Consider the following 13,567-nt stretch of genomic DNA (forward strand, 5'->3'; position numbering starts at 1 on the left):
GAAATTTGTTAACACAGTGTATACATTTGAATCCAGAATGAGATTTTCACTTTGCAGCGGAGTGTACTCTGGTATGAGAGTTCGTGGCAGATTAAAACTGTGTGCCGGACCGAGACTCGAATTCGGGACCTTTGCCTTTCACGGGCAAGTGCTCTATCATCTGAGCTAACCAACCACGCAGGAGAGCTTCTGTGAAGTTTGGAAGGTAGGAGACGAGGTACTGGCAGAATTGAAGCTGTGAGGACGGGTCGTGAGTCGTGCTTGGGTAGCTCAGATGGTACAGCACTTGCCCGCGAAAGGCAAAGGTCCCGTGTTCGAGTCTCAGTCCGGCACACAGTTTTAATCTGCCAGGAAATTTTATACATTTGAATGTTAGGAAGTCTTTTCTAAAGGAAATGGTTCAGAGTGTAGCCTTCTACGGTAGTGAGACATGGACGATAAGCAGTTCAGACAAGGAGAGAACAGAAGCTTTTGAAATGTGTTTCTACAGAAGGAGGCTGCAGATTAGGTGTAAGTAGTGAGGAATACTGAACGAAATCAGGGGAAAAAGAAATTTGTGATACAACTTGACCAAAAGAAAATATCGGTTATTAGGTCACATTCTGGGACAACAAGGAATCATGAATTTCGTATTGGAGGGAAGTGTGGTGGATAACAATTGTAGAGGAAGACCAAGAGATGAATATAGCAACCAGATTCGGATGGATATAGGTTACAGTAGTTCTCCAGAGACTAAGAGACTTTCAACGGATAGAGTAGCATGGAGAGCTGCATGAAACCAGTCTCCTGCCGGAAGATTACCTTAACAACAATAAAAAAGAAACAACTGTCAGAACTTCATGACTACCTCTTGTACAGCACAGAAACTCGCTCTTTCCGTTGGCCGTGTGGTGCAATGAGGTGTGAGGTTTATGTGGTTCCTAACCGCCTCCCAGTAGAGGCTGCTGGACAGCGGGCGGTCTCGCGCCTCTGCCGGCGTCCCGGCCGCGCAGAGCTGTCAGCGAGTGGAGAGCAGCCGGTGGCGCCGGCAGTGAAAGTGTGCTGGCGCGCCACTGCGGCACGGGCCGGCCACGTGATCAATACGACGCGCCGCCTGTCTGGACGCCGTCTACCGGCCGCTCGTCTTCGCCGCCGCGGCGCGCCGGTCGATATACGAGCGTCGACACGGCCGCCGCGCCCCGATGGTCTGCCGTGCTATCGATACGCGCGAGTGCTCTGCATGTTCTCGCCCGCAACATTCTCTATTGTTGTCTTATCGCTCTGTTCGACATAGCTTTTACTGCACACGCCGATATCGCTTCATACATTTGCAATATGTCACCGCACTGAAAATCAAAATTTGGAAATGGTGCGCGCTACTTAAGAGAGATAAGGAAAGGATGCTTTTCATGTAATTGCCGTTTCTTCGGTATTACGCTGAAGAAGCAATGTAGAAATTGAAGGAAATTTCGTAACAAATAATTTCCTGGCCTCATCCGTGTGCTTGTCCTGTTCGCCTTCGTGGACACTAGGGAGTTTCCAGTATTGGGGGGGGGGGGGGGGGCTGCTTTTGTAGGGGCGTCGGATAATTGGCCAATCTATCCACAGTACTTGTAAATGGGTGTGGCCAAGGCGTATGAGGCTGGCTTAAAAACATGCTGCCCACCTCGCTAGCTGCACGGTCAGCGTGGCGGATTGCTAACCGAAGGGGCCCGGGTTCGATTCCCGGGCGTGTTGGAGATATTCTCCGCTCGGGGCTCGGGGACTGGGTATTGTGTTGTCCTTACGTTCGCATAGTCTTAATTGACATTCAGCTGTTGAGATGGCTGTGTGGGCATGCTCGCAAAGCCAATTAACTAAACAAAATGGCTTGTAACTATACCATGAGGGTACGTGGTGTCCAGCACCTATTGGAGAGGAGCTTCTCCAAGTCCTAGCACTAAGCGGCACTTTCTAGAGAAGTTCTGTTAGCAGGAGTGGCAAATCGTCAATGGAAGTGCCTGAATTTTACTGCCGAGTCTGAGTGGTTAAAAAGGCTCAGTAGCGAAAACAATTTCATGGAATAGTTTCGGAGTTTAACTGTGGTGTCGGCCGACGGCCTTCGCGAGTATAGGAGGGCGCCTTGTGCCCTGTGGGGCTGGCTTGGCATTTCCAGGTGCATTTCTGAAATCGGTGTTCAGTGATCCTAAGTAATCGACCACGTCATTTTTCAGATATCTGTGCCCGTGTTCGGTAGTGCGATTTTCGTTGAGACATTTCCCGTTTTCCAGGCGGGTGTTGCGTTTTAGCGAGCTTGCGCATAGTCAGTAAGCACAGGCCTCGGGTTTTTGAGCCAAGTAGCTAATTTGAAAGTGATGTTTGGTGACCGAGGTGGTATTGAAAAGATTTAACTGAAGCTAATAAATTTCATTTGTTTCCATGGGAACTTGAAATGTTGTGTTTTTGTTTTTCTTTTGAACAAATCAATTTGAACTGCATATCTGTTTCACTGTTGCAGAAATTATTAGTTGAAGTTTCTAGCAGCCAGCTCGCGGTAGGGTGTGGACTGTTAGTGCTGTGCACTTTTCAATCCAGTGGCCGGATCGCGAAATCTTTCTGAAAGTAGTTAGACAGCTGTAGGGTTTTTAATTATTGATTTCGCAGTAGTGAGAAGTTCAGGCGCGCCTCGTGGATCAAAGTGACGGTACAGAGCCTTATTTTCATTGATTTTATAATGTAGCAGTGCAGGGGACTAATCCACATCCGCTAGTAAACACTTCCGAGTAAGTCAGCAGAGCAATACATCACGTAATTTGCCTCGTTCGCCGCACATCGCCAAGTTGTCCTCACACAGGACATGTTTCTCACCGAGAAGAACGCCTGACGTTGTATCCATCGTGCCTGCTATACGCCTATGTCTCACGTAACGTGCCCCTCATCGCGATTCGCGGGCGCAGAGCTCTATACCGGAGGTCGTCGGCTGCATCTGTAGCGCAAATCACGCAATTTGTTTACGAAATTGGACGAGCAGAAAATATCTGTGTTAACTCTGTTAGCGATCGTCGACGAAAGAAGGGGTCAACTAGTGTTGTTGATTGCGGTCTTAACAATTCATTCAGAAAATCTAACGAACTCTCCTGGACAAAGAACGCTCTTATTAATAAATAATATCGAGTATTCTAGATCATACTTGTATTAAATTGATAAGAACTACGAGGGTTGCCCAGAAAGTAATGCACCGCAATTTTTTTCTTAGCCGAAAACAATGCTGCAAATGCGAAACTCTTCACTTAAAACTTCCGGGCTGATAGGCCGTGGTCGAAGTATAAAACTCTCTCCTGACATTTCGTCTCCGACTGCGGGAGACATTCTCGGAGGTAAAGGGGCGAACTGCGAAGAGAACTCGACGAAGCGCTGATTATATAGGCAGTACAGAGGGCGCCACTGTCGATCACGTGGCGTCGGCTATGAGATTGTCTCTAGTAATGCCAACATTCTCGATTGAAAGTAATCGATCGTCACGCTTGCGGCACAACGCTGACATCCACATTTTATCCAGTTTAACACCATCGTCTTTCCTGTTAAAATTATTACGATGTTTATCAACCTCGATAGCCTCTCTAAACAAGCGTGCATAATAATGCGAGGTTTTTGATATCACGTTCGTCTCGCTGAATTTTATTTCATGATCACCTTCCTGGTAAACATGTTCCGCTACGGCCGATTAATCCGTGTGACCCAGGCGGCAATTCCTCTTATGTTCGACAAGACGGGTGTTCACACTTCTCTTTGTGGTACCGATGTAAACCTGTCCACAACTACAAGGAATTTTGTATACCCCGGTGTAGCCAAAGGGTGTCGTGCATCTTTTGCCGACCTTAAAAATTCTTTTATTTTCCTCGTGGGTCTGAAAATAGTTTCCACCCCATACTTGCCTAAAACTTTCCCAATGCGATCTGTGACCTTAATAATGAACGGAAGAAAAACTTTGCCCTTGGACGACTGTTGATCGTCGTTACTCCTGATTCTCTGCCTAGACCGAAGTGCTCGATCTATATCCTTAATAGAATAGCCATTCTTCACGAAAGTTGACCGTAGATGTTCAATCTCATCTTTTAAATAAACAGGTTCACAAAGTTTGTACGCCCTGTCTACCAAAGTTTTCATTACACCTCTTTTTTGTCTAGGGTGGTGGTTTGAATCTTTGTGTAGATAACGATCAGTATGTGTGGGCTTTCTATGCACCTTATGGCCCAACGTTCCGTCCCGTCGTTTAATCACAGACACACCCAGGAAGTTCAATTGGCCATTCCTTTCCGTCTCCATAGTGAATTGGATTTTCGGATTAATGCTGTTTAAATGCGTCAGGAAGGCGTCCAACTCTTCTGCTCCGTGTGTCCATACTACGAACGTGTCATCGACGTAGCGATACCATCTGACTGGTCTCTTACTGGCAGTCTGCAACGCCCGTTGTTCAAAAGTCTCCATAAATAAGTTAGCCACAGCAGGACTGAGAGGACTGCCCATAGCCACCCCGTCAATCTGTTCATAAAAGTTATTATTGTATTGAAAGTAGGTTGTGGTGAGGCAGTGTCGGAATAATGCCACAATATCGGTAGGAAAAATATCCGCTATGCATAAGATAGCTTCGTTTACAGGAATCATGGTAAACAACGACACAACGTCAAAACTGACGAGGATATCATCCGTTGTCAGCTGTCACACCTGAGATGATGCAGCGAGCTGATGTTGTTAGTCGCAAGGACAAGACGCATTACGTGGAAGAAATTTTAAGGACGATGAGGAGGTGATTAATCCAGTGAAGCATTGGCTCCGCCACCAGGACAAGGATTGGTACCGACAGAGCAAACACGCCCTTGTTTCGCGCTGGAGGAAGGCCATAGAACAGAATGGAGATAACATAGAAAAATAGGGTGTGTAGATAAAACACCATTCCTTAGTATGTGTAATTCTCATTGTGTTCAATAAAGAATCGTTGAAGAAAAAAATGCTGTGCATTACTTTCTGGACAACCCTCATAGAATCGTCTAGAAAACACACGGTGGAAAAAAAAGGTGGTTAACTGGATGCGTATTTGCTCCCTTTCCATTGACACTTCACAACGCATTGAATTACACTACAGATTTATCATTACAACAAAGTCTAAATTACTTGTTGTTCACTTTTTACTAATGTCTACACGTTGCAACTGTAGATGTCATTGCCGGCCGGTGTGGCCGTGCGGTTCTAGGCGCTTCAGTCTGGAACCGCGTGACCGCTACGGTCGCAGGTTCGAATCCTGCCTCGGGCATGGATATGTGTGATGTCCTTAGGTTAGTTAGGTTTAAGTAGTTCTAAGTTCTAGGGGACTGATGAACACAGATGTTAAGTCCCAAAGTGCTCAGAGCCTTTTGAACCGTTTTTTTGTAGATGTCATTATTTGATGTTTAACTACAACAAACCGAAAACGACGCTCTTTTGATAGATCACCAATGTGCTGTAGCATTAAAACAACATACTTCCATAGTTCGCAAGTTGTAAAATGGAAAGCATCAAATACGAGAAGCCTTTATATATAGTTTCCCATCTTTTTATTATTACAAATCGTGCCAAAACCGAAGCATTTTCGAGAGATCCTCAATGTGCCGGTGTTTTGAAGCAGCTTGTATTCATAGCAACTTTATTACAATATAAGAACCGCAAAATACGGAATTTTAACTCCGTACGACTTAATCCAACATGGTGTGTCCGCTAAGTCCTGCTCTTGACGTAAAACCGATGTCGCATCTCACTGGCCATATTCCATGTTGCAAAACTCTGACATGGAAGATTCCTCCTTTCACGATTCGCAGTATAGTGTAATGTCAAACTCCACGCTGTGAGCAACTCCTCGCATACGAACGCCTTCACGTCCCGTGAATACATGTCTTAACATTGTGGGGATTCGCGCCGCAGGGACGCTTCGCTAGCACCGAGGACGACGAAAGGAATATTTCTACTTCCGAAAGCGAGAAACGCTACAGGATTTAAGTTCATGCCAGCCAATGTTCACAGAAGTGTTTCGGCTGTCTGATCCTTATTATAGCCCGTAAATATTACTTGGGCAATGGCACCGTCACAACATGATAGGAAACAACATTTCATTGAGGGAATCTGCAACAGTACTTTTCAACTAGGAGCGTCAATGGAACGTTTGCTCTTTGTATTTCTTGATGCAGCGATCGCCAAAGTAATTTCTAAGGGCTGTTGATAATAAACCAGACTAAGTACCTAAAGCTCTCAGGTTCGATTTCCATTCACTCTTAGGACTTATATCTGTGGCTTAATATAAAAGGCAGACAAATGAAAGTCGAACACCCGCTACAATGAGACCATGGAATGGTTCTATTACCCGCTACAATGATGATGATGAAGTCCCATACTCTGTAACAGAGCGTAGGGGACGATGCGGGAGACCCGTACTAGGCGAGGTCCTAGTGGAGGTGGTTTGACATTGCCTTCCTCCAATCGTAATGGGGATGAATGATGATGAAGACGACACAACAACAGCCAGGTGAAAATCCATGACCCCGCCGGGAATCGAACCCGGGACCCCGTGCTCGGGAAGCGAGAACGCTACTGCGAGACCACGACCTGCGGACAGCTACAATGAGACCATAGTATGATTCTACTAAAACATAATCACCGTGGCAGACGAGATAATCAATTCCTCTTTCGTAGAACGCAGTCGGCCGCTGACGAATCCACAACCACATCCACTCTTGCACTTCCTTGTCTGACACGTCCTTCTTCAGGTCGCCAGCGATGTGAAAGTCACGTAGTGAACGACCCGGGCTGTTCGGAGGATGTTTTAGTATTTTCCAACCGAAAAGATGAAGCGTAGCCCTCATCCGATTGGCAGTGGCGTGGGCGGGCGTTGTCCTGCAACAGGGTGATTCTGTTCGATAGCATTCCACGTCGTTTTGACTTCAAGGCACGTTGCAGTTTCTGCAAAGTGTCTTCATAGCGCTGCTCAGTGATTATGGTTCTACGCTCGAGGAACTCGACGAGCAGAGGGCCTGTGCAGTTGCAGAAGAAAATCATCATGACCTTCCCGGAACTAGTGTGAACAGCTTTAGATTTATTTGGCGGGAAAGATGTGAAATGTTTCCATTGTTGGCTTTATCGTTTGCCCTCGGGCTGTTTGGAATGCTGTCGGACGGATTCTTCCTGTTTCCCGATAAAGCCTGCCCCACACTGCCAATCGGATGAAGGCTACGTTGAAGCGATTCCGCTGGGAAACACGACAACATCCTCTGTTGCGTCCGGATCATTCAACGTTTGATTTTCACATCATTGGCGACCTGAAGAAGGACATGACGTTGATTTCAGTCGGACGAAGAAGTGCAAAAGTGGGTCAGGTCGTGAATCCGTAAGCGGCCGATCGCGTTATACGAAACAGGAATTGAGTATCTTGTCTCGCATTGCGATAAATGTTTTAACGCATGTTGTGATTACTTTTGAAAAGAACCACTCCATTATCCCGTTGTGGCGGGTGTTAGATTTTCAGTCGATTGCTCCTCATAGTTGTATGGCCTCTGGCAATGTGTTAGTGTGAAAAATGCTGAGATGCCCAACATTAAACTGGCTTGCCAGATCGGAGGAAGGCGAGGGCTTACCGTTTCCAATAGGACCGAGTCCAGTAAAGTACTGTGCTGTTCAAAACAACCTTCGAACTGTTCAGTGCTTTACCTTTTATTGACAATAGGTAGATAATCGAAACCGTACAGACAATAAATAATTCTGTGAGCAGTGATGCCGTAAAATTTACATCGAAAAGTAATGTGCTCAGAAAAAATGATGCTCTCAGTCTGTGACACAGAAAATAAGAAAAAAATGGTTCAAATGGCTCTGAGCACTATGGGACTTAACATCTCAGGTCATCAGTCTCCTAGAACTTAGAACTACTTAAACTAACCTAAGGACATCACACACATCCATGCCCGAGGCAGGATTCGAACCTGCGACCGTAGCAGTCGCGCGGTTCCAGACTGTAGTGCCTAGAACCCCTTGGCCACTCCGGCCGGCCGACCGTAGCAGTGCGCGGTTCCGGACTGAAACGCCTAGAACCACTCGGCCACCACGGTCGGCCTAATAACAAAAGATACAAGGATGGACATCTTAATTAAACTTTTATTACGGCCTATCTTCTCAGGTAACGTCTATCGCAGCTGACGTTAGGAAACAACCTAAAATGACTGATCTCCTTCCTCCAAAGATATCTTTTGTCGCCGGCCGTGGTGGCCGAGCGGTTCTAGGCGCTTCAGTCCGGAACCGCACAACTGCTACCGTCGCAGGTTCGAATCCTGCCTCGGGCTTGGATGTGTGTGATAGGTTAGTTAGGTTTATGTAGTTCTAAGTCTAGGGGACTGATGACCTCAGATGTTGAGTCCCATAGTGCTCACAAGAGAACCTCCCCATCACCCCCCCCCCCCTTAGATTTAGTTATAAGTTGGCACAGTCGATAGGCCTTGAAAAACTGACCACAGATCAATCAAGAAAACAGGAAGAAGTTGTGTGGAACTATGAAAAAATAAGCAAAATATACAAACTGAGTAGTCCATGTTGAAGATAGGCAACATTAATGAAAATGAAAACTTAGGAGCGCCGTGGTCCCGTGGTTAGCGTGAGCAGCTGCTGAACATGACGTCCTAGGTTCGAGTCTGCCCTCGAGTGAAAAATTTAATTTTTTATTTTCGGCACATGTTCAGATTTGCTTGGACATATGCAGGATTTGACGGTCTACATACGCAAAAATTTGAAAACGTTAAAAACATATGTTTTGACAGAGCACAGGGAAAACTACGCTACTGTGAAACTTGCATTCATTTGTTGTAGTTTATGTGACAAACTCCTATGTTTTCATCACTTTTTTGTGAGTGATTATCACATCCACAAGAAAACCTGAGTCAGGCAAGGTAGAAGAATCTTTTTACCCACTCGCCAAGTGTACAAGTTAGGTGGGTCGACAACATATTCCTGAAATGTGACGCATATGCCGTCACCAATGTCGTATAGAATATAACAGACGTGTTTTCCTGTGGAGGAATCGGTTGAACTATGACCTTGCGATCAAATGTTTTCGGTTCCCATTGGAGAGGCACGTCCTTTCGTCTACTAATCGCGCCGTTTTGTGGTGTGGTCGCAAAACACAGACACTAAACTTATTACAGTGAACAGAGACGTCAATGAACGAACGGACAGATCATAACTTTGCGAAAATAAACTTTTCGCTCGAGGGAAGACTTGAACCAAGGACCTCACGTTCCGCAGCTGCTCACGCTAACCACGGGACCACGGCACTCCTGAGCTCACACCATCCTTATGTGACATATCTTGCGCATGGACTACTCAGTTTGTATATTTTGCTTATTTTTTTCATAGTTCCACACAACTTCTTCTTGTTTTCTCGATTGATCTGTGTTCAGTTTTTCAAGGCCTATGCACTGTGCCAACTTATAACTAAATCTGAGGGGGGTGCGATGGGGAGGTTCCCTTGTCAGAGCCATTTGAACGATTTTATCTTTTCACAGTCCAAGCTGTTTGACGCTTTTTAATGGTATAACAGATTCTGTCAGATGTTGCTTCTGGAAATGACTGATCTCCTTCCTCCAAAGATATCGTTTCTCAGTCCTAACTGTTTGACGGTGTTTGATGGTGTAACAAATTCAGTCAGATGCTGCTTCTGGAAGTGCATGTTATTGTCGCTACTGTGTGTGTATAGGCAGGTCTGAGTTAACTGCGAAGTCCCATACGCAATAGCGTTAGCATTATCGGCGAGCGGGCAGGAGAGCTGTATAATGCCTCCTTGACGGGAGTAAACAATCCGGGTTATTAAGCGGCGCGGGCCCGACCAGAAGCAATTTGCGGGACGCTCTCGCAATTACCCGCCCGACCGGCAACGCGGCTCAGCCGGTTTGCGCGAATGGACCGGCTAGATAGTCCTGCCCGCCTTTGCTGCGGCTGCACAACCACAACACGGCTTCCTATCTGCACTGCGCAGCACAGAAGTCACGCGGTTAACTTTTATTAAGCGATACACCAGGCAAAACCTAAAGTACAGCAAGTTACCATATCTTGTAGTACTGTAGGGCCAGAGATTCCACGTGTTTTGTGGGAAACTTTTAACGCATCCTTTCGTAGCCTCCGATGTATGCTAGTTCTGCTCGCTGTTGAAGTCGCTCAGGCTAGGTTCCGGTCGGGGAGGGGGGTGAGTGGAGGGGGAACGGTTTGTTTGTTCGATGACCTTTGCCTAGTTCTCCTAAATGAGTAGCGGTCGGAGCTGATTAAGCTGATTTTAAAGGTGAGTTATTTCCCCATGATGGCTGTGTTTTCCAAGATCCATGACAGAGAAACCCCTAAAAGTATCGCTTTACAAAAGCTCTCATCAGTCTATTACCGTAGCAAGAAATGACAAACGAAAACGCCTACGTTAGGTTCCTGATTCTGATTCCGGCAGGCCTAGATATGAAGTAATTTCGTAGGGAGGTTTGGGAGCTTGCAGAACTGGGATAGTCGATCGGTAGCCCTAAAGAGTGATGGCGCCGATTCTAGAGTAGTAGTGATTTCTGTGTTGGTGACTTACTCACCCACGAAGCATTTCTGCCAGCCTAGATAGTTGAGAGAAGTGACATCGGCGTTTCCGGTGCATGGATGTGGAGTGTTACCATTTAGGGAGTGTGCACTCACTGAGTAACCAGACCCCACAAATTAATGAAATTACAATGAAATCCAGACCTTTAGCGGCCTACAGGCGTTGATAAATATCAACGAGGACAGTTGAAAATGTGTGCCCCGAGCGGGGCACCGAAAGAACAAATACCACGTTCATATCCACAAACTAAGTTCGGCGGCTAAGGTTGGATGGTTAGTGTCTTAGTGAACGAGACAGACTTGGCGAGGTTATCATTGAAGACAGTAAACTATATTCGCTTCCGTAGAAATGTGAGCGTGGTGTTTGGTGTCACTCTTTCCATACTGACTTTAGAATGTATTCCAGATTGCCCGCATCTCGTGGTCGTGCGGAAGCGTTCTCGCTTCCCACGCCCGGGTTCCCGAGTTCGATTCCCGGCGGGGTCAGGGATTTTCTCTGCCTCGTGATGGCTGGGTGTTGTGTGCTGTCCTTAGGTTGGTTAGGTTTAAGTAGTTCTAAGTTCTAGGGGACTGATGACCATAGATGTTAAGTCCCATAGTGCTCAGAGCCATTTGAACCATTTTTTGTATTCCAGATTCGTTGTTGTGGAGACAATCGGCAGAAGTTGTTAGGAACCATTTGGAGGCGGTGAGTGAACAGTTAGAGCCTACATATTACGGTCCACTGGTCGGTTCTCGTAATCTTTTTGATAGTAGTTGGACGAGTTTAACCCTCTCTCGCGGATTAAAGTGAGGCTGTCGATCTTTATGTAAACTTATTTTACACCTTTAGCAGTCCGAAGAATTATTCCAGATCTATTAACATACGTATACAATTAAAACCTCGGAGCAATAAGCCTCGTGATTTGATTCGCACGTTGCAAATAGCCAAGAGTCCGTGGACCACTGCCGCGATCGCGGGTGTGACTTCGAGTGACTCCACGACATGTCTGCGCGCGCTGTTTCCTCTCTTCCCTAGGGGTTATCGCCCTCGTACGATGTTCGCTATTTTCTGTGATTTGACAGATCTGTGCTATCTTAACAACGAGGCCGGATGATCTTCTGGTCGCCACAGCCGTTTGTTAACCAAGGGAAAAGAAACGGTGTGCACCATCTACCTCTAAATCGTGTGAACTTTATCCTGCGTATCCTCACCAACTGAACACGTACGCCTTCTGGTCGCCACAGCCGTTCGTTAACCAAGGGAAAAGAAACGGCGTGCACCATCTACCTCTAAATCGTGTGAACTTTATCCTGCGTATCCTCACCAACTGAACACGTACGCCTTCTGGTCGCCACAGCCGTTTGTTAACCAAGGGAAAAGAAACGGCGTGCACCATCTACCTCTAAATCGTGTGAACTTTATCCTGCGTATCCTCACCAACTGAACACGTACGCCTTCTGGTCGCCACAGCCGTTTGTTAACCAAGGGAAAAGAAACGGTGTGCACCATCTACCTCTAAATCGTGTGAACTTTATCCTGCGTATCCTCACCAACTGAACACGTACGCCTTCTGGTCGCCACAGCCGTTTGTTAACCAAGGGAAAAGAAACGGTGTGCACCATCTACCTCTAAATCGTGTGAACTTTATCCTGCGTATCCTCACCAACTGAACACGTACGCCTTCTGGTCGCCACAGCCGTTTGTTAACCAAGGGAAAAGAAACGGTGTGCACCATCTACCTCTAAATCGTGTGAACTTTATCCTGTGTATCCTCACCAACTGAACACGTACGCCTTCTGGTCGCCACAGCCGTTCGTTAACCAAGGGAAAAGAAACGGTGTGCACCATCTACCTCTAAATCGTGTGAACTTTATCCTGTGTATCCTCACCAACTGAACACGTACGCCTTATGGTCGCCACAGCCGTTTGTTAACCAAGGGAAAAGAAACAGTGTGCACCATATACCTCCAAATCGTGTGAACTTTATCCTGCGTATCCTCACCAACTGAACACGTACTGGACATAGTGAAGAGGGAATTCACTCATATTCTAGAGACTGTAAAGATCATAGCCGAACGGGAGGAAAAGGTGAAAAGTGCGTGCGAGCTCCATGGAGTTGGAGGTGTTAGGGATACTAGCGGTTGTTATGCAGGACACTGCCATTCGGTAGCTTTACGACAGTTTGCATGCTAGAATATACGCCTGCACTGCCACCAGAAAGGGGAGCAGGAGGCGTACACAGTTTGGGGTACACAGTATACTGAAGAGACTGTTTATCCTTTACTGTTCAAAAAAATGGTTCAAATGGCTCTGAGCACTATGCGACTTAACTTCTGAGGTCATCAGTCGCCTAGAACTTAGAACTAATTAAATCTAACTAACCTAAGGACATCACACACATCCATGCCCGAGGCAGGATTCGAACCTGCGACCGTAGTGGTCACGCGGTTCCAGACTGAAGCGCCTTTAACCGCACGGCCATATCCTTTACTGTGACATGTGTGAATTTGTCATCGTATCTTCCTACAATAACGTAGTACCTGTCATGTCAATTGTCAACAAAATGGCCTTGTCCTTGAGAGTGCTGTGGTGTTCCCCGGAAATGTACACGCAAAACTACAGGGTGATCATTAATCAAATCTACAAACTGCAGGGACGGATTCCTGACCGTAAAGAAATGTCCTACGAACATGTGTCCGGAAATGGACAGTGTGCGTGCAACGACTGCAAATCATCCAGAAACACAGTACAGAGCTGCATCGTATTCGTGTCACAACGGATGTTCAAAGTGGCCTCCATGGAATTGGAGGTGTTAGGGATACCAGCGGCTGTTTTGCAGGACACACATAATCGTACTTTGGCTCACACAATGTTGGCGGGCCACTTACCTGGAGCTTGTATGTACTAGGGTTCGTCTCGATATCCTGTAGAACCTGGCCTCCAAATTTGGTGTACGCATAGTCCGCCGCTTCCCTAAACGTCTGACGGTACCCA

General features: G+C 46.5%; 1 protein-coding gene across 1 annotated transcript in view; it reads right to left on the bottom strand.

Annotated features, from left to right (window-relative positions):
• Positions 1-13,567, bottom strand: part of LOC126157321 (mediator of RNA polymerase II transcription subunit 1.1) — a 1,177,938-nt gene that overhangs the window by 65,838 nt on the left and 1,098,533 nt on the right. The window lies entirely within an intron of this gene.

This window comes from Schistocerca cancellata, chromosome 2 (assembly GCF_023864275.1).
Source record: "Schistocerca cancellata isolate TAMUIC-IGC-003103 chromosome 2, iqSchCanc2.1, whole genome shotgun sequence".
Taxonomy (NCBI): Eukaryota; Metazoa; Arthropoda; class Insecta; order Orthoptera; family Acrididae; genus Schistocerca; species Schistocerca cancellata.